The following is a 25,055-nucleotide window of genomic DNA, read 5'->3' on the forward strand; positions in this document are numbered from 1 at the left end:
AACCTGTAACCTTCAATATAAGAGATATAAAAAAACGAAGCGCAGGTTGGAGGTATCTCGTCCGGTAGCGTGGTCAAGTGAAACTTACGCGAAAATATGCATTGTTAGAATAAACGAACTTGTAGTTTCGGCCGGCTGAGGTGATAAAATACTTTACAGCAAACAGGTAACTGGTGATAAGACCTCGCCATTGCAGCAAAATGTGCCAAGTTGCTGCTAAATTACATTTTGAGATAAGCATCCTCAGAATTTAACAGAATCACGTCGTAACTACCGTATTAAGCTATGTCATAGCAAAACTGCGTTACTGAAATTGGTAACACTGCAAATTCAATTGCCATGGTTGATAGTGACAGAGCTCCGGCCTCTAATGCTTTATAAATCAATTTTAAGCGTTCTCATATAATTCGAACTATCGGATTGCATTTGACACTTATATTACAAGATATAAAAATCTGGGTAATTAGGCGAAAAACTTCGTTTAAGAATCATTTATGAGATACTAAGACGAGGCAAATCTTTCAAAATCTATGGAATTACTCAAGACAGCTTTTGACCACGTCGAAAACACCAGACCTCATTACCGCACAAGATCCTCACACGTAGTCGGTGTTTAAGCATATTTTATAGCATTGGTATCCCAGTCAAATCGATCTAGCACCCTTAGGTTTAGAATTATACTTCTAAATACGTTTATGGGAGATATTATAACTATGAAATACTTCTAACTCCATTACGCCGCGTTTTCTTATACTGTAAAAGTTAATTATCTACATACGTTGATGTTCTTACATATCTAGTTTTGACATGATTTATAATTGGAGTCGAATTTTAGATTCCTATTGACGAATCATTTTTAAGCACTTGTCAAAGTACTTGCATAGCTTCCAGTGAATCTGAGCTCATCTTAGACAATGGTTAACTGCAATATTGGAGATAAAATTATTTTAAACCTATGATTTAAATATTTCGTAAAAATTTGATTTAAAGGAGGGTTCAATTGCATGTTCGAACTTTGCGGAAAAACCTACGAAGGTGAACATGGCGTAAGCTGAATGGCACAGGTACTAATCACATTTGGTAATTTTTTCCACCATCATTTGAAAATAATCTGACAACCACAAAGCCAGTATTGTGAAAATGATAAATCATCGCGAACTCGATCCCGCATGAAGACTATGCTTTAATCGTTAAAATTAGACTTGACCGTTTGCGAAAACCAAAGGCTTACATACCCATTGAATCCAAAGAGCAGAATAGAACGTCATGTTTCTACAATACGTTACCAAAGCTATAACTATATAGAGGAAGAAATCGATGGGTAAATTAACCCCTGTGTTCGTACCAAGTCACCCCACCAAAGCACCGATCTTTGTAATGAAAGAGAAATTAAGGGCGATCCGTTTTTCAACAGAGTATTCAACAGCTATAAATTATATTCACTGCCTAAGTTAATTAAGAACGATAAAAAAATTCTTCTGGAAGCAAATTATCAATTTATTTTGAGCCGAGTAAAGAATATTTTAACATTAAAGCTTTTGTTATTTTTTATTCTACGTAAGTTCCTTAAGACCGTACAAGTTTATTCACGCAACCAAGCACGCACGTAATAATATCGCTAAAAGACTAAAGTTAACTAGTCTCAGATCAATTTTATTTTTTTACTCAGTCTTATTACTTTGAATGTTTCAATAACTGCACTCATATCGTTTGCTTCATCGAAAATCGCTTTTTTATTTCTGCTAATTACCAGCAAGAATAAAGTCATATCGATTTATACGGCAGCATGGCTAGGACTTCGGGTTACAGCACTTTTCGGATTGACTTTCGACATACAATTCACTTGAACTTTTTTGGCAACCAAAAGAAACTTAACAGGATTTAAATTTAGAAATTGTATACAGCATCTAGCCGACATTTTCTTTGTACTGGGATCCAGCCGTCTAGTGTAACATTTATTGCCACTGTCGATGACCAACCGCTTCGCTCACAGCGTTGATATTCTATTAGGTTCTTTAATTCTCTTAAAGTAATTATTATCTAATTACTTTAATAACGCATTCAGGCTGAGTGGGGAATTTCTAAGATATTATCTATCTTAGAAATTAATTCACTGTCACGCCACAGGTAGTTTCTAGTGCTACAGTAGCTATGTCGCTACATTGCGTTATTGTTGATACTCCATTTTGCATGCTGTAGTTGCTTTACAAGCCGTAAGTTTGTAGAATTGTCCCGTTCGTTAGTTATGGTCACCATCGTTGTATGGTTATAGTTATCCCACTATCCTATTAAATTCGACATACTGGCGTCCCGTGTTTAACGACTAACTATGTCTATAACTCTGCCTACTCTTTCCTCTCCCATCTACATAGGGTTGTAAATCTTTGTCGGTTTATAAATCGGACATTATGTTTGCAACTAACTAAAATCGCCCGATTTATAATAGCATATTGAAACCTATTAAACTAATGCTTTTGTATGTGTTACACGAATTTAAATCCAAGCAAGAACAGTCTTTATTTGCTTTTCTTACAGGTTTTGCAAGTAAGAATGATACTGACCAGCGATAGAACTACAGAAAAGTTTGGCGACTTACAGTCGTGTCATATCTACGCTAAATAATCCGAAGCAGACGAAAGGCGCCACGCAAACACTCTCACCCGAGCCAAACACACGCTTGCGTTTGGCACGTTTCTTAGGTTCGATAATTTGATGACATTGTTCTTAAGGACAAACCGAAAGATCTTGGTTGTTAACGCCATTGTTTGTTGATAATTTTGACTCGTACTAATCATCATTTTAATGTATTGCAAATAAGATTTAGACTTAAATTAGAAGTAATCACATCGGATTTATTTTTCTTTTTTAGTAGAAGCAATGTGCATATTATGTAGTATCTCTGAAGACTGCCGCTTTGCTGTATTTCTAAATGGTTCACGTACCTTGAATTGGATTCGTTTCCTGCAAATGACACCGCACGATCGTCAGTACGTCTTGTAACCTTCAAGGCAACTCTCGGGCTCGGGCTCAGTTCTCACTTCCCGCTCAGTGCTTATAGGTTCATTCGAGCTTGCCGGTTTATCTTTATTACAAAACGAATAAATCAAGTATAAAATGTGAGCGACTTAGTTATCAAAGTCTTCGACATTTTGTCTGAGTATCTTTGGCTAGCTGTCTAGTGTTCGTTTTTGGCTTTCATGACATTCGAATATACCAAGTTTAATTGCTTCACGAATATAAAAGAAGGTGCAGGCATCTATCGCTAAGAAAGCTGCCTCATGTCTCTATTATCGATCTTTTTCAAACCGGAAACCTTTTGCTGAGCAGCAGCGAGGCCGATAAGGGTGATAGCGATGAAGGACTTAGTGGCGATTTTTGTAGATATATTTGTATTATCTTTTTTAACAAATTCTTGCGGAAATGATAAACGGTTTAGCTTCCGCATATAATCTATAGAGATATATAGTCGCTCAGATTTCTATCTCTCTCGAATCGCGTGCCGTAGACTTCCCGCTGACAGAGGTAATTGTGCTGTCAAAAGCAGCCATTCATTTTCTCGTTTAACAGCTGCGTGTCCGTTAATTGCCGGTTTTGCAAAGCAAATTGTTTTTGTAGCCCAGCATACGGTGGCTCGATATTAGCAATGAATTATTGCTATCATATGGCGACTATTTCTAACTTTATTTAGCAATGAGATGTATTGAATTTTATCAGGGACGTTTCAAATGCAGCGTAGATATATTAGTTGCGCGGTAATGCAGTCATAGCTGCTCGCTTTTTTGAAACAGTCGTGCCCTAAAAAAGTCGCTTCTGCCTGTGTGTTTAAACCATACCAGTTTTATGAGAAACTGCAAATACTACAAGGCTGCTACAAGAGTAAGTGCGCAGCTTTTGATGCGGCACTACCGTCAAGCATTGCTCCTGGTCATGTTAATTGCTTAGTAGCCGTATAGATTATGTGCATGATTGCACGCATCGTGTTTTAGATGTTATATAAAGCTGGCAAAACCTTGGAGACTATCATCGAAGATCTGAACAGTAGATATTATATGCAGCCCAATGATTTCGTCTTTTTTCATCCTCGTATCGGCCTGCTTTTGTTCCTATCATAAACTGTACAACTTTTTTTTTTCTTTTCTACATGTTTATTTTTAACCATTTAATGTCTGTATCCCGAGCCTTACTTCAGGACACTAATATTATCGAATGCATCAATGTGTTTCTTTAACAAAGGCGCATATCTTCATGTAGTACAGGCATTTGAGTTTTTTGATGCCGTTATATAGGGTAAGGCAGAAATAAACCCCCTTTATAGAAAACAGCAGAAAACTGTGTCACATACCACATTCGCTATCCTCTTGATATTCGTGATGTGTGTGCCGAAGTTGAAGAGACGACTAACGAGAACGTTCAAATCATGGACCCGCTAAGGTTTGGTGGTGGACCACGATTAAGAATATAGCTAGATCAGAACACGAAGTTGACACCTCAATATATTTTAAAACTGAAATTAATATGTAATTGTTTTTGCGTCACTATAATCAACATAATACAAGATGTCCACTACTGGTGTGACGCACACCTCTAGTATCCTCGGATGGGGAAAAGGTAGCCCACACGGGACTGTTCCAAGGTCCCTGACTTGTGACCATCCAGTAAGTCTTGTTTCCTGTTTACTATAGCGCCGAGTTTCCTGTCAGTTAGACAACCAGACTATTATCCCACTATTTAGCTTAAGGAAGAGTCATTTTCGTATTGGACGAGATAAAAATACTGGCAAATGGTATTAAGTGTATACATGAGTCAAGCTATGTTTTGTTTTTTGCATGTAGTGCAATCTTGTGTCACGAATTTTATTAAACTTGATTTGCCTCTGTGCAACCTTTGCTGCAGCAGATTCTCATCCAACAGATATGTCTAAGTGAGAAAAAGCTAAAGGTGCGTTTAACAATTTTGTAACAATGTAAGTTAGTTGTTGTCTCCGAACTGTTTTGCTTTTTCGATTATATATTTTAGGCTGAACTGTATTATTTTTTTTAACGCACTACATTGTTACCTATATATATAAAGAAAGAAAATTATTAGTGTCTATACAATTGTATCTACTTGCGGTAGTTTGCGAACTCGATGTAAATATAGAGGAGTAGCTCTATAATTAGCTCTGATGCCAACAATTGCCGCACTTAGAGAAAAGGGCAGCATGAATTGAAGGACAGAATACTTAGTTGAAATAATAATTAGCTATCGTTACCCTGTAAAGCGCTCTAGCAAAAGACGGGTTTGGCGATTTTTTTGCGCGTAATGGAATTTACGCGTTGGATATTGGCTGAAACATATAGAACCGACTTTGCCGGTTTTTAATTTAATCTGCTTGCTTTGTACTTTACGTAAGTGTGCTTTGTGCATATAAATCTATATAACTATACTTTGGTTTCTTTTTGACATGTGATTGCTTTCGGTGATTGCCTCTTGTATTTGCCATTTTCGACGGCATAAAACAAGCGAAGAAACGACCACATGACGTTTGACATGTAGAAGCACTTTTATACAGTTCAAGCGAAAACATCCATGATTACCACTATATATATATATATATATATATATGCGTCCGAGATTTTCAGTTATAAGAAATCATTGGACATTGTAGCGAGTTACGGAGCAAAATCCCGTCTGATCAAGTGGACAGAGGTCTTTTCGGAAATGGGAGTGCCTAGGTTCGATTTTAGGTGTATTAAGTATTATTACGTAAAATACCAAAACTGGTATAAATAATATCTTTGCATGCCGCATTTTACACTTGCTTTTGTTTGTTTGTATGTATATTTACTTTAGCAATAAAGTCAAATACCAAAGAAATAATATGCGCTGTAAATAAGCATTCACATTTCGGTTTGTTATTATATCGTTTAAGGCACGTTGCGCAAATCTTTTGCAATAAGCGTGCCTTTTAACCGGCTGAGACGATGAAAGGTATTTTCGAAGTTGAGGATCATCTGTGAAATACAAAGGAAAAAATACCTCGCCAATATATCAACAATATTTTGATTAATCAAATCTAAGGAAACCCTAGAATAGGCTGACACTGTAGCAACAGCTTTTAAGCTATTATTCAAGCTTTGTATGCTTGCTGATAGGACGGTAGAGAAGAAATGACGCAGCATACCGTTAATTATTTAAAAAGGTATCTACTTGATGCTCTAAAGCTGATTTTGCTCTATCGCAGACATCTGAGCATCACATTTAAGAGAGCCCTTTTCCGGCTCGGTTATGATTTCCATCAAGCCAATTTCTAAGCAATTTAAATCAGCAGAAGTTTCATTAGGACTTTGATCATGGATACTTCAACCAGTGCCCTACACGATGTGGTTCCTAGTTTTAACCTACTTATTCGGCAGCTTTATGGTGATTCTTTCATTACTCACTATCGGCTGCATGAACTGAGATATCTGGTAGCCTTGCAAGACGTCTGGATATAAATGTTTGTTTTTTTTTTTTAACAACACGTGAAAAGAAATTCATTTGAGGATTGATTAGAGGATGTTCCAACAAAAGCTGTGTAAAGTAAATGAAAAAAAGATTATAAAAATTATCATTAAAATGATTAGCTATTATGTTTAAGATTCTTAAAAATAGTTGTCATAATGCTTATAAAAATCTTCTGTATTTTCTGAGAAAGTAGCTATTGAAACATCGAGTTTTCCGAACTGCGAATACCTAATACGTCCGGTGTCACCGTTGAACACGAAACGGCGGTTGTCTATGCCGGGGCTCGGACCTAAATTACAACATGTCTTTAATGTTATTAAACAAATGCGTTACCCGCTAAGCTATCACTAGGACACACAGTAGTACCTGCGTTCTATGAATGGTCACCTCGAAATGTCCAAGATCACTTTGGATAGGCAACAGACATACTACCGCCGTCTTTTAACTGAACTGAACACATTTCGAGACAATATTTTCAGTTGGAGAAGCAGATACGACCATTAAGCTTTCATTATTTTTACTGCCTTTTGGCTTTATCACAGTTAGTGGATACGTTGCCCAGGGATAGTTTTAATTCTAATTTAATTAACTAGGCATGAATAGAGGCTTGTAATTGTCTGTATGCAGCTACTAGCTCATGTTCAGCTATTACTGGCGGTAGAAATAGGTCAATGATATACTGTGTACGTTAATGCATAGGTGGGTGCTTAACACTACTGGAGGCGCACGTAATGTAAATATTTGAAAAGTAACTTAAAACTAATTACGTTTATTCTATGTATCCCACTCATCTATCCTGTAGAATCTTCTTGCACTATAAGTTATTGCGTACGTAAATATAATACGCTGTTCTTTCGTTAATTATGCGTTTTTATTGCTCATTGTTGATACGATTTCGTAGTGGCTTCATAGACCATATAATTACCCAATTATCTATCACAAATATATACTAAGATAACAAAAGGTTTTGATGCGCTAAAAACTTTATAACGTTTTTAGCTGCGGTGCTTGCGAATTCGGCGCCCGAAGATCGAAACACGGTCCATCTATGATGCGAACTTTTGAAAAGCTAGACCTAGTACCTTCCTACGCAAGGTTTCGCGATGGCTGTGGCTACAGGGTAAGTTCCGATTCAGTTTCCGTAGTAGGCTTCAGCTGAGGTTGAGCTCAGCATCCCATACACATAAAAAGCCATAGCAAATGAACATATTGTGCCTCGTTGTATTGAAAAGCACAATGAACCGTTTTCATTTTGGTTTTTCGAAAAATCACTGGATAGATACGCGACTAAACAGATTTAGTGTAAAATAAAATTTATTAATGACGTTGGTATAACTTGAAGGTGAAGTCTACACCCCTACAATACCGAATGTTCAGTTAATTATCCACTTCGCCTTAATCATTAGCTACGACTGGCCTTTGATAATAACAAAGACAAACAGTCATTTGTGAAATAGGATTAGTACCTTCAAGGGAAACCCAAAGAGCCTGAACTAAGGCACAATGCAGATAGCAGATGGAGGAGACGTCTAAGGGAGGATGATCATATAGGGATGGTTAACAGAATTTCCAGTGTAAAAGGAGGCTAAGTAGTAGTAAAAGAAGTATACAACGGACGGTAACAAGCGGTGCGCCACATTACTGTATATCAAATATACATGCAAGAGTGATATATAACTCGATAAGTGTGATATATTTATTGTACGAAAGAATTAGGACATTACGTTTATTTTTGACAAACTAATTTAAACCGTCGTGTTTTACTGCTAATCTATTATACATCCGTGTTGACCTCAATCCTTATATCAGAATACCGGGAAGACGCCTATCAGCAAATAATAAAAAATCAGTGGAAGTGTAGTTCGCTCTTTACATAGTCAACAAGTAGGGCTAAGATATGTAATCATTAAGTTCCATAGCCATTTGTGGGATGAGGGGATATCGATATCTTTTTGGGCCATGCATGAAAGATATTTTGAAGATAGAGAAAACACTCGCTAAATCAAAACTAGGCCGTTAAAAATGAAAGACATTTTCAATAATCATAGATGAGGCATTGATAAAATCAGCCTTAATTGAGGAACGCTGATATTCCTGCCTGAGCTGTAGCAAAGCAAATAGAAACGATTAATGCGAACGTAAACAGGAAGTTCATGAAGACTTTTTGAGTATGCATTGATCGCGCTTCTCAACGTCAAAATTTGTCAGTGTTGCCATTGCTGGATATATATGTAAATGCGCAACCCATAGGGCGAGAATGACGGCACATATGTTTAAAACAAACCTACCACTATAAAGCCATGAGTTAATTAGGCCACGACGAGGTTCCATATGAAACACAGACCTAAAGCAACGGAGCTTACTATCATGTTAAACATAAGGAGTTGCCACATCTATGCAATGTTATGCATGTAAAACTTCCTTGTATTTGACATTTTGAAAAGCGTCATAGAATGATTCTCTACTGAGCGTAATTAGTCATACCATTAGGATAAACGCGGTACTTCCACTAGAGATGTTGAATTTTTTGCTATCGTTGCTTCCAATCTTCCTCAATGGCTACACTAGTTACGTACCATAAAAATTGTTCCCTTACTGTGAGCCGCAAGCACTTACAACAAGAGAACATGCTTGTCACTTAACATGAAATGTGTCACTGATTTTACGTTCTGTCGTAGAGACAGATAAATTTCATTAGTTGTGTGTGTGCGTGTGTAGTTCAACAGAAATAGATATGCAGTCATAGGCTCTTTTGTGTATCGCACGTACGGGGTAAAGTCATACTATATTATAATTTCAATTATTATTCGAATATTTAAGAATGAAAAAAGGTTACACTCACTAATAGCTTATAACATAATCCTAATATTATAATGTTTTAGAAGGGGCTTAGTAGATTTAGGAATAAGTCAAAAGTGAAGTACTGCAACGCTTCCTCAGACAGCTATAAAAAATGATTTCTGCTGATTCTAAGACCTCTCGGTTTACCAGTTTTTTTTGTAAGGATCAAAACGGCAAAAATTGAGAGGTCATCGTATTAACTGAATACATAGGCGAGGTCAAACAAAAAAACAAATCATTACAGGATTATTTTGAACGCTAGACTAAATGTAAATATTGATATCCTTAGGCACGGTCCATTATATAGTGCTGGAATCGTAAAATTTCCTATAGGAATGATTAAAAAAAACTTATTTCAGACAGTTTGCCTATGGCAAGTACAAAATAGAGTTGGATTTCGCTTTGCGACCCCACTTAAACGTCGAATAGAACGCGGTACAGCGATATCGTCGATGTTGATTTCAAGAACAGATTCGAAACCACGCTGCATAAATGTTTGCTCTCCCTATGACTCTGTTAGGGAATTTGTTTGACGGTCGTCTTAAATCTTCTGCGTAACTGGCTATTCATGACGAAGTTATACCATAAATGCAATAGGACAGGAATAGCCCATGGGACGTTAATTTGGAAAACTTTCCAGGCTCTTTATGATGTGTATCATCGAGCTGATGGGTAACGTAAGTTCATTACAGGATCGATCGAAACCCTTGTCAGCATCTATGTATGGACCGATTCTATAGAAATTTAGAAACATTCATGATACCTATGAGCTAGAATTTCCAAGGTCTGCTTTGCTACCTAGAGCGGAAATGTCCAAATTTTTAAGAAAACGATATTATTTACTTATTTCAGTTGGTTGAAAGATAACATAGAACAATGGGCAGCCTCGAGTATTTTTCCTAAATAATAAACCAATAACAATGAATTTACCTGACGAGTTGAAAAAAGACGGACGCTCAGAAAGTTTGGCTGTGAAATATGAAAGAGATATAACAAAACATAAATGACTTGATCAATAAGAGCAAGATAAAATCACCCACATCAAAGTAGCTCCCGTATTAACTTCGCGATCTAAAAAAGCTTAATCTACGCTCCGTTAGTTCTAGTCCTGGCAACTCTGTTGCAAACTCTTTCAGAGTTGAAACTTGTTTGCAAACTATGACAGCAAATAGTTACGAACAAGATCACCCTAAAACTATGAATAGAGTTTTTGAAAATAGTTTTCTTAATTTCAATAATTAAACGACCTACAGGTCACATCTCTACCTGGTCCTGACGATGAAGCATTAATTATTAGAATAAAAAACACTACTTAACCAGTAATGTATTAATAAAAACAGTTGACAACATGATCAAAAAGAACGTTTTATAATCTCCAAGGTGAACATTTTTCTGCGGAATTAATAATCGAAGTAGCTGAAGAGGGCAAAGGCTCATCATTGAAAAAGCTGACGTAACTAAAAAAAGTGTGAAGAATTAAAAGTCTAGTCCAAAACATGTCCAAAAAACGAAGTCTACCTTAAAAAAACCTATCTATTACTTAAACAGTTAAAAATGCATATAATGACGTACAAAAACAAGTTAGACGGACTTATCAGACTCGCTCATGCGATATCTAAACAGCGTCAATTATAAAATAGAGGTCTCTTTCAGCAGTAATAGGCTAAGATGAAATACTATGTCGAATTATAAAGAATAATGCCGCCTTATTTTTATAAAACACTTTATTAGACTCTGTATAGAATGCAGAGCATTTCTACCAAATTTCAAGGAAATTATAGTAACGTCGGTATACAAAGGAGGTAAACTAATAAGCGATAATCTGAGACTTATAAAGATCCTTACTCTTCAGCAAAAATCTAAAGTAGTTGAAGAAATTAGTATGGCTTCCAACCTGAAAAGTAGTGAAAATGCAACGAAATTAAGGTTAAAAAATTCCTAGAAGGAGCCACCGAAATATAGTAAAAATAAGGAAACAGTTTTTTTAATCCTAAAAAAATTCTAAAAAAAGCTAGCGTAAATTGACAAAGGTTGGCAAACAAACTAATTGCACTGGCTTTAGTTAGGAAACAGATAGGATACAGAGCATAGTAAAAGCACGAGATAAATATAGTATACTTATACGTATAGTTCAGTCTTAAGTCGGATTTTTGAGGTCCATGTGAATGAATTATATGGTCGGGTTTAGAAAAGCATCACGTAGCGTGCAAACGACACGTGTCTACTTACTACCAAAACAGACCAGCACATATTAAAAGTGTATATAATAACATATAAAAAAGTTAGGAAAACTTATTAGTTTTAACATGTCAGTTAAAGCCAATTACTAATCTAAAGTTAACATAAAAACCCGAATATTAGAAATAAACTTGAAAAGCGAAATAAGAAATAATGCACATGACCCAAGGCAGCCATAGTTTCTGAAATAGAGGCAAAAGCAAAAATCGAAGGCCATCGATGGACGATCAAATGACATCTAATTAGATTTTAAGCGTCTGTCTAATTACAGGAATCATCAATAATGTTTTATAAACCCAACGCGAACAATTCTAAACTTAATGAAATTAACAGCCATAAATAGTATCTCAAAATAACCTGAAATTAAACACAAAGTTGGAAATGTACTAAAAAAAAAACAGATAAGAAGTTGTCATTTTACATAACGTGAAAAATGTAGCCAGCATACGTCTACGCAGGTATGTTAAGCTTGTCCATCAGTAACAAATTCCAGTAACATTTCGTATTCTTCGTTACTCTCCACGATCTTCTCCCATCTATCAACCAATTCATTTCTTCTTTCCCGTTAAAAGTTTGCAGGTATGACGCTGACAGATTTTGAAATCCTCTTTATTGTCAACTGTAGAATTACAAATTTCATTGGCTAGTGATCGGAAAAGGTGATATTTCGTCCAAAGGAGGATCAAAAACATGGCGAAAAGCCTCCTATTTAACGGCTTGCGGCGCAGCTACAATCTGGCCTAATTGATTCTTAAGTTCAAGAAGAGGTAATGAAGTCTTTCGTGAGTACGAGTTTGCGAGGCCACGCGCTGCGAAACCATTAGATCATCCAGAATCTAATTGGCTACACGTGGTGCTCGGTATTATATAGCAGTGCAAAAATATTCCAAGTCAAATTTCTCCCTCCCTATTGCCCCGTCGATGAAGAAGTTATTAGTAGGGAGCCATCTATTAAGATGTAAATGCTGGGATTGTGTTTTCTGGACCCGAGGCTTGAGAAGCCTTAGAGCTACTGATGCCCTATAAAGTCCAGCAGCACTTGTCAATGCCTTCTTCTAAACCTTCTGTACTTTTTGCGGTGTTGCTCGTTACAAGCAATCTCCGTGGCCGTTTTCCGCTTGGGCCTTAATTTAAGTTGTGGCTTGCTTTTGTTCCATAACTACATTCTTGAATTCAGTACAGGCCATAAAGTTCAGTGTGATCATATTTTCAGCACTCGTGGCGAAGCACTGTATTTTGTGTGCACTTGTTAAACATGTGCCAAACATTTCATACCTGTAGCAACGTTTGCGCTTGACTTTTTCGCTTCTGCACTTTTTGGCGTAATGGCCTCGATTTTGACAGTTAAAACAGGTCGATAGCGAAACATACTCCTCAGGCTTACAAATATAGTGTCTTATCTTGACATTTTCAGGGACATAACTTGCTGATGCTTGTTATGACTAAATACATTAATGATGCTTGCAGTGGAAGTGTATGTGAGCATTGCCATTTTCCGTTCTTTATAATTTGGGGCTCTTCCATGAGCAACTTGGCGCTGTCCGGCAGGACAAGCCTAGATTATAGTTGTTTGTCGATTTAGTTGACGAATAAGAAGAAGTCCACTTTTCTGAAAACCACCGTAGTTGAAGCACTTATCACATTGCGTATGTCGACGTCTGTGCTTCCTTTTTGGTGTACGATGTCAATATAGGTCTTGCCTCGTCCTGTCTTGGTTTCAGCTACCCCCATAACGAGGTACCCTTCTCTTGTTGTAATGACTCGCTTGTAGAGAGGTTCGCGACAGTTGTGGCTGAGGGTGAGTGTGCCGCATTTGCTATAGTAGAATCTTATCTTTTGTCGATCCTGGGTAGCAGTTATAATGCAGGATTTTAGAAACCCAAGTAGGCTTCCCTTACTTAGGGCACACCATTAAAGTATTTTATTGACCACCCTTATATTTTTGCTTTCTCGATCTTTTACTCAGTTTTCTTCGCTGGGTTCAACGTTCGAGTACTGCTAGCCGCTCTCCCTCGATTTGCCTGTTGCACTTTAAATCAAGGATGGTTTGTCCAGTCTCTCTCCGGTCTGCCTCAAAATTTCGCTTTTCTCGCGAAACCTCTAGCTTCTTTACTTCTGCTTCTGTAGCTCAAGACTCTTGATAAACCAACCTGTGCTCCTGATCGAGGGTTTTTGATTGTTCCAATAAAAAGCCGTTCTTCTGCTAGAGTTCTTAGTTGCCCTTTTTAATTCCTCGTGGAATTTGTTTTTACTTTTTAGAAAGCAACCACACTGCTATTTCTAGTCTGATTATCATTATGTTGCACGGATTATCATTATGTTGAGCGGAGTTCCTCCGCTCTCCTTAAAAGGGTCTATCCTACGGCTCTAAGGTACTTGTCTTTTTGAGGTTACCACGAGGATGTCAGCTAAAAAAACTCGGCAGCCTGAACTTACCCCTAAAATTTTAGGTTTATACGCCATACTGTTCTCTCTCCCCTCTCGCTGTCTCTCTCTTAATTTTGCCCTATGAAAAAAGGTGTGAAAGCCCTTCCATAAACTCTTAAGAGACGGAGTAAACAGTATTATACGTCAAGTAAGGTTTCTTGGGATAACTCTTCGTAAAGTTTTTTGCTTTGCCGACAAGCCTCAGTTATCAAAAGTTGATACAGTGTTAAGCCCAACATTGCGGTTTCAAAAATGGGCCTATATGAGCGCGCCAAATAAGTCGATAAGATGATATCCTACCCCTGCCAGCATTACATAGAGACCGACGCACTCAAAGGACTTATGCTAAATTATTTATTTAATATGTAGTAGAGCTGTCTAATACCTTATAATAAAGATATATATCTGGCCAGATTTAATAATTGGCGTATCGAGAAGCAACGAGTATTATCGAAAGCGATGTAACTTTGCCGTAAGCCCGAAGTTTCGGTGCGAGATATGTAACAGTCCATTTAGCAGAATAAAAGGGCCTGACGGCGACAAAGGACAAGTGTAGATGGCCAAAGTCCTTTTGAGAGGGGTACCCAAATTATACGCCTTCTAAAAGTAGTCAGTTTTCCGCAACACCGGTATGTTGCAGGTGAGGTTAGATCTTATCTCTGCCTGCCAAAGTGCGAGCAGCGAAACCAAAGGATCCGACTTTTGCCGTCGCCATCCATACTACTTGCGGAACGAGGTCGCGCAGGCGATTCAGTGGTGTATCGCAAACCAGCGCCTAGACATACGGGCAAAGACGGAGTCAGCAAAAGGGGTAGCTAGCAATAGAGTCTTACAGAGCAACGCCCTAAGGCCTCAGGCCTTAGGGCGTTGCTCTGTAACTTATTGAACTTCCTCAGGAAGTTCATTCGAAAGAGAAGAAACAAAAAGAAGTAGTAGGACAGGTGAAAGCAGACACATGGGATCTACCATATCAAATCATCACGGCTAAGGTTAAAACGAGACCACCGTAACTGCCACTTGATAGGTTAAGAGACGTAGTGAAGAACTTCTTTGCAACTCGACTTAGTAAAGACCAGCAAAAGATTGAAGAAAGAGATTCTGGTGGTCACTACCAAGAAGGTGGACAGTGCAGGAGAAAGGTTAACGCTAGAAAAGGCATCTGGCCCGCACAGGGCGCTACTGGGCATAGTCGGGATGTCTGTTAAAAAAAATTTTTTTTTGAGGCCTCGGAAATAAATTGCCCAGGAACAATGTTTCCACAAAGCTAGAAAAAGGCCAAACTTATCTTTTTCTCCTTAGTACCTCGGCGTGTTAACCAATATGTCTCCCTATAACAACTGCAAAGCCAATAGAGAATTTCCTAGTACACACGCTAAACGGGAGATTGAAGAGAGGCTAAACTAACTAGGATCCAAGAAGGGGCGATCGACGCCAAGTCCTGTTCGAAGGATGCACATGTAGCCCCCAAAGAGGTTCAAAAATCCTGCCTCCCTGTCACAGCGGGCGTCCCGTAGGGGTCGGTTCTCGGACCGCCTCTGTGGAACACTGGCTATGACTGAGTACGTGAGTTACTTCATATGCCCAAGAAGATGGAACTAATTAAATACGCTGACGTTTACATTGCTGAAGCTCGATTTTGAAAAATTCGCCAATGGCTCAAAAACTAGATGCGGAAACATTAGCTGCGAGTGGCACTGCCAAAGTGCGAGCCCTTCACGTTATAGGAACAAAACTGTGCCAAAGAAATTTTAAATTGAGATAGACAAGCAAGGCCTGAAGCTCAAAACAATTGTCAAGTCTTTAGATATTATCTTGCATATAAGACTAGCCGGTGCAGAGTACACGAAGCACGCCGGTGGAAAAGCTCTCAACTTGGAGTTAAGCCTAACGCGCGTATTTCCAAGGTTAGGAAGCGCGAGACAATTTGCATGACGCCTTCTGGCTTCGGCAGTCGAATCTATAGTTTTGTACGCCTTCATTGCCTGTTTGGGGGACATAGACCTGAGCTCTAAAAGCAACAGGCGGACGTTGTTGTCAACGCATATCAAATAGTACCAACGGAGGTGATAATGATGCTTGTTAAAAGGCAGCTCGTTGTCCGCCACGTGTAACTGTATATTAACAAACTTCAAAATTTACATATTTATCTAATAACAACAAAGCATCCAACTCAATTCGACAGTAGGCATATAAATCGGATAATCCATATATGATATTTGAATTGTGTAAAAATAAGAGCCCTAAGTGGTTTTGTATGAAGTTGAAGCCTTGTTATACCCTACAAAGCAGAGAACTGTTCCTATTAGGTGCAGCACTTTTTTGGCATACATCGATTTAAAGCTGCTTTACTTTTTCAATGAATATTCCATGTTGAGCTATATTATTGTTTATATACATTACATTGTTATCTACCTTGTTGTGGCTAGATGCAACATTTTTTAAATTCTTTCAAACAAAAAAAGCTTTCTATTAGTCCTTAAGATAGCAATTACTTCATTCTAAGACTATAGGAAAACTGAAATATGGGTTGAATTTGCAGCTAGCAACATACGATTAAATCAAATAACAATAACAATAATATAGTCAGCTAGAGCTGCTAATAGCATGATCCAGAAACTATTGCGCGGCATAAATACCATAAATGTTCACCATTGCCATTGTAATGTAAATTTATCTCAATTATGGCTCGACATATAGGCACGCTTCGTGTAACATAAACATAGGCTATGTTGTCTTGCAGTTTTGTTCTATCATATGCTTACGATCACCTCTTTCTAACGATAGTTTACCACGCAAAGACAACTGTACTTCGTTTGCCACCTACGTAGGCATTATGTCGACTTTTTACTGAAAGCGTTGTTGAGTAAGCTTACAAGGAAGTTGATATTTTTCCATGTACATTAACCAGTTCGCGATACAATTAAGTTAGAGATAAATAAAATTCAGTACTAAATAAAACAACTTTCTCTTTATTGCCAGTTTATTCAAGTGCACATGCCTCTCAGCAGGCCATGGCGACGTGGGTAGCTTTTTGGATAGGGAAACCTTTATTAAATTATTGACAAGCAATATTATAAAGTTGGTGCCTTACTAATACACTATCCTGCCAATAAACCGTTAAAAAATAGTAACCCTTTTTTCTGACATATAACCGTGTAAGATTATTAAAGTCTGCCTGTATTTATTAAATAAATGCCCTAAATTAAGCTTTTGAATAAGTAACAAACGTGGCTTTTAATTATACTTGACTAACCGATACCTGCAGTTGGAGCCATACATGCCAAGGCCTAAGTTTTAGTTACTTCTTGCGCTCCTTAACTTCGTACTTAACTACGGTGATGCGTCTGAGCTCAGAGTCGAAATATTGGCCTATAATTGTTTGCCCATCACTAGTGTAATGTTAATCAGCGTTGCACTGTATACTGCATAGACTCATAATAGATACAGTATGAGGTAGGTCTGGACAAATTTTCATTACTTTTTCCTTTTTATGATATGTATCCCTAAAAACGAATTAAGAAGTGACTTTTAATGGATGTTTTAAAAAATTCGCTCTGCCTTGCTTTCACTGGTAAATATATAATTCAAGCGTTTGAAAAGTAACTTAATTAACTACGCTTAGACCAGTTCAACGCGTCCTATCTGTCTACTTTGGCACCCTTTTGGTACCCTTTTGTGGTACTATTAAACAATGATGTAAATCAAATCATCTACTCTGTTTGTTGACCATCCATTTTAATTGATCATTGTTAAAGCGATTCTATAAGGCGCAGTGTACGATTACTTAAAACTGATAGAAACTGGATAATTAAGGTACTGTTTTTCTTCTGACTGTCGGCTAACGTTACCTATGGACCGTGGCGATCATGAACTGAGCGTATAAAAAAACATGTCAGATCAACCTGGGGCAACACTACTAGTAGACTGGTATTTGCTGGCATAGATGCTTTTTTAGGACCATAGAGTAAAAATCTTGTAAAGGTGCATAGCAAAAATATCTGACAAATCGTTTCAATGTTTGTTTGAATAGAGCTACTGAAAATAAAAATAATTAAAATGAGGCTAACAGTTATAGACAACGTTGTGGTAAAATAAGCTTTAACTTAGGACGGGTAGTATTCGTCAAACATATCCTGCATAGCAAAGCCAATAAAGGCGACCAATGCGAAAGCAAACAGGAGTTTGATGGCGATTTTTTTAAATATTCTCTGATCGGGCTTCTTAACATTAAGCGCTGCTAATTTTTCATTTCGCTAAAATGATACCACGTATATACCTATATATACAATTCATAGACAGCTACTATGGTAACACATCTGTTTAAAACCACCCCAGACAATAACCTACATCAGTTTTATTAAGTCACTGCATAAAATTTAGATTTAAAGCGAAAGGAGTCATTGTCTTGTCAAACGGAAACAATCGCCAGACATATGCGACATAACAAATGGCGAACGTTCTTATGTTCCACAAGTAAAAAAACTGCACAAGGTTACAGGTCTATTTTCCAATGAATACCACCGGCTCGGCTATAAAAGCAAACACTGTCTCTCTGTGCATTTTTTTAAGGATCGTCTATTCTGTCAGTCAGCTGCAATGGCTGCAAAAGTTATATACAATGACAAACAGGTTTTCTGATTATAAACCTAAGTTCATCCAGCAGCCATATTGGAGAACATATTTGTGAGATTGAATGGAACATTAAATAGGTTGCCTATGTCGTGTTTCATCGTAGAGATCTCCTGACTCTTTAACTACTCTGTAGCATATTTACTATTACCAGTCGGCTTCGAGCAGGAAGCTTGTCAGGTTAATCTAGAGACCTAGAACATATATAGGAAAAAAACACTGCATGTGTTTTCGGACAAATCTAAGAAGTCGTCTCTAACTTTGCTCCAGTTGTAGGTTCTTTTCCAATGGTTGAAATCTCCCTATGCTTTTAGTACGGGATTAGCCTTGTTCGTATGACAGTAGTTAACGTACGTATATAACGATATACGTTGTTGATCACTAGTGCTAAATTGAATGTGCAAGCGGAGTCAGGCACGAGACATAAAATAACGGCTCAGTCCATTTTAGCTGATTCTACTTCATGGCCTTATTCGCTTGTTGAATAAATACGGGGGCACAAAAACACCATTCACCATATCAAGAACGGACTGGACCCCCACGAACTTGTGCCATTCACGTAACCTTCGGTTTTTTCCGGCACCCTTTTTGTGAGAACACGTCCTCAGAATCATTTCTTTTTCTTTCGTATAACATCAGCGACTTGACTTATGGGAAGGATTAGTCCGGGTGGATTTACCCGCGGTCTTCCCCAACAGACTTATAAACCGGCATGACAGCCCAATGTGTGCTTCCGCTGTATTTGTAATTAGTCGTGTCTTTCCTTCGCGCTATTTAATCCCTGGTAAATCATTTCTGCCACTGCTAGGGTTCAAGCTAACATGGCTTTTGCTCTTTCACAACTGCCACAACGGTGCGCTCAAAGACGTGCGCATTGGTTTGGTTTTTGAAGATTTGCATATCATTCGTCAGTAAAGCAAAACTAGTACCTAAGCACTTACCCATAGATCTGTATGACGCATATACAGGTAGGTGAGGTCAAGCTGACAGGCAACTCAAACTCCATAAAGGATGCTTCTACATATAAAGATTTGATGCGAAATCAGGCTTTGGTAGAGCCCTCAAGCTTTCCTTCGCTCTGATTATCACGCTATTTCCAGACAATGCTAATGAACATAAATATGCCACTACTGTTTAAAATCTCTGCAAAGCTACCAACTTAAAACCACTGGAGAACTCATACATTTTTGCAGGGCGCCAAGCTTCGGCGTAGTCCCTTTGTTATCTTCTATAACATCAACGACAAAAGTAAATTTTGAAAGTGGATTTTAAGCTTGCAGATTGTTGGTAAAAAACAAACCCTCGGTACTTATCTAACTAAAAGCAAGTACCTTTGTTTGTGTTTCGTGCAATAATTATAGCCAAAATCAGATGTGTAAGTTACACCGTTCATACGGAAGGTGGCTCAGATGGACGTGGCCCGGAAGATGTACCATGTTTTCTAAAGCCATTCTAAACTCCAAAAGGCTTAAGTGACGCATACATAAGTAATAAACTAGTTTCATGATCATCAAAACTGTCTTCTCGGTGCATTGAAAAGTTATACTAACTAGGCGATATAAAGGAATCAGATCGTGGAACTGGTGCACGTCCTCCGTCGCCGATTGTATTGTATTGGGAATTTACGTGTTTGTCTAGTAAGAACAAGGCTTGTTACTCAATTTGACACTAGACAGATAAATCACGAGTGTCGAATAAGTTGCGCTCTATATTCGGTGGTTTTGTATAGAATTTGGATTTCTTAAGCTCAACTTATACCCTATATCGATGCTGTTTATCTATTTGGCGTAAAGTGAAGAACTATGCTTACCAGGTACTTCCCCAATGAAGCATTATGTGTAGATATTTGATTGACGTCGTTTTGAAGTTGCTTTGTTACTTCAATGATTATTTTGTCGTAGTACGTTTTGCATGCATTAGACTGTGCTTCATTTACTTGTGGCTTGATTCGGCGTACGTTGAACGTTAGAAGTTATCTTACTACAAGGCTGGGACGAAATTGCAGTAGTCGGCTGCTAGCAGAAGCATTCAGCGAATCGCAAGGCTTCGAAGATTATTGACAACTAAAGATAGTTATGCGTCGAATATGGGCATACATACAGAAAATGTTTTCCATTGTTGCTACAGTTACCGCTTTCTCTCTCTCTCTCTCTCCCTCTTTATAAATATAAATAAGTTAAAATTATGTCGCTTATCTAGGCACGCGTTGTATATATATAGTTTCGCGTATCCGTTGAATATAGAAGTCCTCAGCCCTGTGCGTCCATTTTCGTTTCGGCATGTTTGCTATGAATAAAATCTTTTACTAGCCATTTTCAGCGGCATCCGACAGGTGACCGCGCACACTAACCATATGTTAATTAGCAACTAAAAACAAAGTGAAGACATATTTGATTAGGTATACAATTGGCTAGTATCTATTTCAATGTATATTGACAATGTAAAAAAGATAGTCAAGTTGGAAGTAGACGAGACCCGTTGCTAATTAAGCACTCGTAGATTAATTTACCTCTTGCCGCATCGTCTAAAGCAGCTCGCAGCCATACATTGTTCCATTGCACGTTCCTTTTAGCACGCCGACGCGACATCTTGTCTGGTTCTGATGAGGGATAAACTGTTTAAGTTTCAACAAGGGTACGAACGATAAAATATCGTCAGTATTTTGCTAGAACAACACTGCACTATTAGGAATCTAGATTGCCTTCTTCAATACGAACTGTGTGGGATTATGAAACGGTGATTTCTCTAAAACCAGCCCCAGAAGCAGAACTCGCCGCTGAGAAATGTTTTTTTGCCATACCTTTTTTTCTGTATTTGCATGCGTAGCGTGCATAATATTACAGAGTAGGTTAAACGAATGCACGTAATCTCAATGAATGTTGCTAAGATTGATTGACTGACTCATAAAGTTCACATTCTTTTCAATTTCCTTCAAATTGTCAAAAGATATTTTTTTGTAGAATATCATATCGTAGCGTTCATCGATCTTTCGGAAAGGTGTTACTGATCTGTTTTTAGTTACTTAAAAAGGTTGCAATTTACTTTCACTGCAGTATCTACTTATCTTTAGAGTGTGAGATGAATGGATGATGACAATGATTTTGGTTGAGAAAGAGGCATTCGGGCGCCGAACTACCGCTTCTTAATCAAACTTAGCTAGAGGGCGTTTCGAGTTGGAAACATAGTTGCCAGCCTTTTCTGCGTTACTCTATCATTCTTATCCGATGTGTCAATTAAGGAGATGCTCAGTCATTTGACTATCGCGGTTCGCCGGCCGCTTTTTGTGACAGGTAGTAATCTAAAGGATGCCTTTTAATGTAAATTCTAAAAATCGACACTCGATGTTATTTTAAAATGGCAAGTGGCAAAGCATTCGAAAAGTAAGTTAAAATTAACTCAAATTTGCTTAAACCACTTCAATACGCTTCCTACCTATTTACTTAAGTACGCCGTAGCCGTTTGTGGTACTATTAAATAATGATGTAAATCAAATCGTCCGCTCTATTTGTTGATGATCGTTAAAGTGATTCGATAAGGCGCAGTGTACGATTACTTAAAACTGATAGAAACTGGATAATTAAGGTACTGTTTTTCTTCTGATTATGGCTTACCTTTTTATACCCCTTACCCAGTATTTATCATATCTAGAATTCACACAATTATGACAACTGAACGTATAAAAAAATATATCAAATCAACTTATAGTAACACTAAGATGGCACACTCAGTATTCTCAAAACCTCGGCATCTGAAAAGCAACCTAAAGTCCGCCTACCTTTGGTTCATGTCCGCGCCTGGTGCAGATGGTAACGCAAACACTCAACGACCTTCTCCATCCCCTCTCGCATCTCGGTCTCTTTGTTACAGGGTGGATGGGTGCAATGGTGGATGTCACTTGAGGCACATTCGTGGAGTTCTCTGCACAAAAAAGCAACAACAAACTTAGAAACGATGCTACTCTATACGAAGAAGTCTACGGTCGGTTATTGTGTCCCTTCCGAGCTTTCCAGTAGTCATAACATGTGTCCAGTACAGGACAGTACAATGAAAAGCATATACGTGCCGAACGTACAATTGATGCACCGCATAATTGTAAAATAAGGAGATACGTAAAAGCAAAATATAACTTGAACGGAAATACTATATTTAGATACGATGAAACTAAGGTACTACGAAGGACAGCGTATAGGGCTATTGTAACAAATTTGCTTCAGCCATCGTAGTTGCATCCGTATTCACTTGTATCAGAACATCATGATATATTCAGTATAATCTTAACTGACACTTTGTATAGTTAACAAGTAGAGATCATTCTATGTAATCATTAGATTGACTGCTATAGCCAATGTTGGGATGGGCTGGCATAGAAGTTTTCTTTAGGACCATAGAGTAAAAATTCCGTAAAGACGCACAGGTAAAATATCTCATAAATCGTCTTAATGTTTATTTGAAAAGAGCTATTGAAGATAAAACTAGGCTAAGGATCATAGACAACGTTGTGGTAAAGTAAGCTTTAACTTAGGACGGGCAGTATTCTTCAAACATACCCTGCATAGCAAAGCCAATAAAGGCGACTAATGCGAAAGCAAACAGGAGTTTCATGACGATTTTCTAAAGATTCTCTGATCGGGCTTCTTAAGATTTTTCATTTCGCTAAAATGATACCACGTATATACCTATATATACAATTCATAGACAGTTACTATGGTAACGCATCTGTTTAAAACCACCCCAGACAATAACCTACATCAATTTTATTAAGTCACTACATGAAACTTAGATTTAAAGCGAAAAGAGCCATTGTCTTGTCAAACGGAAACGATCGCCAAACATATGCGACATAACAAATGGCACTCTTTCTTATGTTCCACAAGTAAAAAAACTGCACAAGGTTACATATCTATTTTCCATTGAACACCACCGGCTCGGCTATAAAAGCAAACGTTGTCTTTTTGCGCATTTTTTTAAGGATCGTCTATTCTGTCAGTCAGCTGCAATGGCTGCAAAAGTTATATCCAATGACAAACAGGTTTTCTGAATATAAATCTAAGCTCATCCAATAGTCATGTTAGAGAACATATCTGTGAGATTGAATTGAACATTAAATAGGTCGCCTACGTCGTGTTCCATCGTAGAGATCTCCTAACTCTTTAGCTGCTCTCTAACATATTTACTATTATCAGGCGACTTGGAGCAGGAGGCTTGACAGGTTCATCTAAGAGACCTAGAATATATATAGGAGGAAAACACTGCATGTGTTCTCGGACAAATGTAAAAAGTCATCTCTATCCTTGCTCCAGTGGCTTCTTTTGCAACGGTCAAAATCTCCCTATGCTTTTAGTATGGAACTAGCCTTGTTCGTATGACAGTAGTTAACGTACATAATAAAATCTTTTATTTACTATTTCCAGTAGCATTTAGTAAATATTCGCACAGACTAACCACATGTTGTTTAGTAAATAAAACCCAATTTTACGTTCAAGGTGAAGATATATTTGATTAGTTTTATAAGTGGGTTGGTTAATCTAGTCCGACGTATATTGACAATTTAGAAATACAATCAAGTTAAAGGTAAGGAATATATCAACCTACTTCTTACAGCATCATCTAAAATTCGTCGCAGCTGAAAGATGTCCCAGCGCACCTGCGTTTTAGCAGGCCAACACGATATGGACCATCTTTCAGATGATTTGTTTAAGTCTCAACAAGGGTACGAACAATGGAATATCGTCGGTGTTTTGTTAATACACCATTAATTATGTCAGGAATCTAGATTGTTTTTTCCAATACGAACTGTGTTCATAAATTCATAAAACAATGATGTTTATAAGAACAGCCCCAGAAGCAGAATTGTAACTTCTTTTTTTTTTTTCCATAACCTCTTTTTATTTGCCTACGTAGGGCACAACATTACAGAGTAGGTTAAATGAATGCATGTAATCTCAGTGAATGTTGCTAAGACTGATTGACTGATTGATTCATAAAATTCTGATTTTTTTAGCCGTCTGATGAAATGCCTAACGGCAATACCGGTCTTAAAGCCCGGAACATAAAGGTTTGGAAATTACACAGTATTCAGCAGCAAATGTGTAGGATGACAAGAGAAATCAATCTATAACGATACTATTATGACAGCTTCAGCAAACCTGTCATTCAAGATCTAAAGGTTCGAACAGGAAACGTGAATAGTAAAAAAAAAACATTTTTTTGCACTGGTTTTACTAAGTGGCCCGTGGGATCAAAAAACTCGTGCTAAGCATAGATAAAAGTAATTGCCCAGTTGATTTTTACAATCAGGTGTAAACATTTTCAAGGTAATATAAAAATGCTCCGGTTGGCTTATTTTCGTAAACTAAAAGCCTCTTGACATCTTTAGCTACGATATTTGTAAATTCGGATTCTGAAAATAGAAACAGAATATGAACAAAGGTACG

The 25,055-nt window shown here is 37.7% G+C and overlaps 1 long non-coding RNA gene across 7 annotated transcripts; it reads right to left on the reverse strand.

Annotated features, from left to right (window-relative positions):
• Positions 1–1,476: 1,476 nt before the first annotated feature.
• LOC147757309 (uncharacterized) lies at positions 1,477–23,327 on the reverse strand. 7 transcript variants are annotated; one of them, XR_015319944.1, is made up of 5 exons: positions 23,169–23,327; positions 22,397–22,539; positions 21,131–21,235; positions 2,943–2,961; positions 1,477–2,723 (listed from the first exon to the last, which is right to left on the reverse strand). It is a non-coding gene; the product is annotated as an uncharacterized LOC147757309 (long non-coding RNA). The 7 variants fall into 7 exon arrangements; XR_015319943.1 differs by lacking the exons at positions 1,477–2,723; positions 2,943–2,961 and adding exons at positions 11,034–11,221; positions 20,432–20,684; XR_015319939.1 differs by lacking the exons at positions 1,477–2,723; positions 2,943–2,961 and adding an exon at positions 11,034–11,221.
• Positions 23,328–25,055: the final 1,728 nt, after the last annotated feature.

The sequence above is a fragment of the Varroa destructor genome, unplaced genomic scaffold (assembly GCF_002443255.2).
Source record: "Varroa destructor unplaced genomic scaffold, Vdes_3.0 BEIS01000002.1, whole genome shotgun sequence".
Classification (NCBI taxonomy): Eukaryota; Metazoa; Arthropoda; class Arachnida; order Mesostigmata; family Varroidae; genus Varroa; species Varroa destructor.